This window comes from Lactuca virosa, chromosome 5 (genome assembly GCF_052849685.1).
Source record: "Lactuca virosa cultivar CGN04683 chromosome 5, Lactuca_virosa_CGN04683_v6, whole genome shotgun sequence".
Lineage (NCBI taxonomy): Eukaryota > Viridiplantae > Streptophyta > Magnoliopsida > Asterales > Asteraceae > Lactuca > Lactuca virosa.
Genome location: NC_136430.1, coordinates 373,532,919 through 373,535,525, shown reverse-complemented (window position 1 = coordinate 373,535,525; position 2,607 = coordinate 373,532,919). Strand labels below are relative to the sequence as shown.

The window sequence follows — 2,607 nt, the reverse complement described above, 5'->3', positions numbered from 1 at the left end:
CTGGTTTTCAATGTTAAGAATAGACGCTTGCTGGTTCCTCATCAATGCTTGTTGCTCTTTCATCATGGCTTGTTGTTATCTTATTGCAACATCGGTTTCGTTGTGCCTTTTCTCGGATGCAGCTGCAAATCTTGTGAGCATATCTTCAAAGTCCAATTTCTTTTCTTGCACCGACTCCTCCTTTTGATAAAACCCTCTTGTATTCATCCGATATTTCTCCTCCTTTGCCTTCTTGTACTCGTTGTATGGTAGCTACTCTTTTTTCGGTTTTCGCCAATCTTCATCATATCTATCGCCACTAGAATAACATACTTGCACTTTTCGGTTCCCATGCTCGTCTAGATCATAATCTTTAGTAAGGTGAGGCCCGCTACAGTTCTCACATCCCACTCGGATGACATGGATGGATTGATCAATCTTTGTCATTCTTCGGTCCAAACTATCTAATTTAGCCATCACTGCCGCCATATTGTCGGACACCGAGTTCACCACCCCTCGAGTCAAATCATTCCTTGAATTATGATATTCCCTAGAGTGCTTAGAGAATTCTTCAATTAGCTCCTTTATGACTGCATGGTTCTTCTTCGTGAGCGGTCCTTGGGAGTCAAGGAGCTGCCTAGTTGTCACGTTCACTCCATCATAGAAAATGGAGACTTCTTGTTGAATGTTCAAGTCATTGTGGAGGCAGTTCCTCAAAAAGCCTTTGTATCTCTCCTACGCCTCATATAGTGACTCGCCCGGTTGTTGCTCAAAATTGGCAATGACTTTCTTCAAATTTGCTATTTTTGAAGGAGGGCAAAATTGATCAATAAATTCTTCACGCATTTTGGCCCATGTGGTGATGGACCCTGGAGGGAGTGATTTTAGCCAATCTTTCGTGGCTCCCTTAAATGTCACTGGTAGCATACAAAGCAGAACAGTCTCGCGAGGCACATTAGGAATTTTGAAGTAGTCGGCTATGTCGTTGACCTCGTCGATATGCTTGTATGCGTCTTCGTGATCTTTCCCGTAGAATGGGATGTCCTTGCGTTGGGCGAGTATGTGGCCTTTTAGCTCGAAGGTAGCAGTTGCTAGAATCGCGGGTTGCACGAGTCTCGGCCCGATTTCATCACTCATCCTCTTCTTGTATTCACCTATGGTGATATCAGCGATGTTAGCCATGGTGTTATCGGGTTCGCCTTCTTAGTCGCTCGCTTTCTTCTTCGGTTTCTGTTTCGGTCTCGTATTCGGTTTCTTTTGGATTGGGATTATGTTCAAAGCCTTCTATCTTGCTTTCTTTGCTCATTTGGCTACTAGACTCACCTACTTTCTTTCCTTTCTTCTTTCCAAAGACCGACTTAAGGTCCTTGAAAGGTGACTTCTTTGGTGGGTTAGTCTCTTCAACGGTCTTATCCTTGTCCTTCCTCAAAGCTGATTCCGGATTTTCAAGAGGTGTTACCAAAGATGAATTTGATTCTCGGGTCATAAAATACCTGAAAGAAAACAGAAAAACACGCGTAAAAATAACAAAAACGAAAACGAAAAACGAAAATGAAAAATGCGATGGACTCGTCGAGTCAGTTCGACTAGACTAGACGAGTTCACGGCTGAAACAAAAAACTAAAAACTAAATTTTTTTTCAGACAAACTAGAACTTAAACTAAATGACTAATTCACTAAAATGGTAACTTTGTGCAAGATAAATCTTACACAAAGGATCGATAACTCTAGCAATTAAAATAACTATATAAAACCGTTCCCCGGCAACGGCGCCAAAAACTTGATGTGTGTTAAACGAACTAGTTTTAATCGTAACAAACTCAAATAAAGACAAACACACGCAGGCAGTGTACCTATCGATAGCAGTTTAGTTCAAGCAAGCAGGGTATCGAACACAGGGAACAATAACAATTAAACTAACTACTAAAATTATCTGATTAAAACTAACAATAAAAATAAGGATTTTCTCTAGTTTTGCAAGACTAGAAACTTAAATAAATTACTAACACTCAGCCTAAAATAACTAACAACTAATGCAAATAAAAGGTACTAGATTCAATATTAAAAGAGACTTCTGTTCATGTTCGAATAATTTATTCCTATGGTTGATTTCATGGAAAGTGCAATGGATTAATTTGTCATTAGCTACCGATTTAATGTGATTAGGTTCATATTCATTATTACTAATCCTTAGCAAACTAATTAATTCAAACAGTGGCCAATTGATTAAACTAACAAGTTTCCTAGATTACAGATTCAGATCAAGTGAGACTTGTAATATTAACTAAATTTATCAATTTAATTAACTCATGTATGATTGTTCATCACACATGCTTACACATTGATTTACTTATTATTCTAGTTAATCCTAGGTTCATAATCACTAATATTAGGCATACAATATTGTGTTCAGAAATCCATATGATTCAAGCAATTAAGATGATGTTCATGCAACTCAATAACTTGACTACTAATAGAAAAATAATCATAATCAACACATAAGGGTCTTTAACAAGCTCAACAAGGAAAATTTACCAAATCTAATTAATCCAACCATAAAATCAAACCATAGTTATAAACTCATCTAGCCTAAACAGAAGTTATGAGTTTTAGCTCATATTTATAGTA

General features: G+C 37.7%; 1 non-coding gene across 1 annotated transcript; it reads left to right on the top strand.

Moving 5' to 3' along the window:
- Positions 1 to 670: 670 nt before the first annotated feature.
- On the top strand, positions 671 to 777 carry LOC145118135 (small nucleolar RNA R71). The gene has a single exon (XR_013713114.1). It is a non-coding gene; the product is annotated as a small nucleolar RNA R71 (small nucleolar RNA).
- The last annotated feature ends 1,830 nt before the right edge of the window (positions 778 to 2,607 follow it).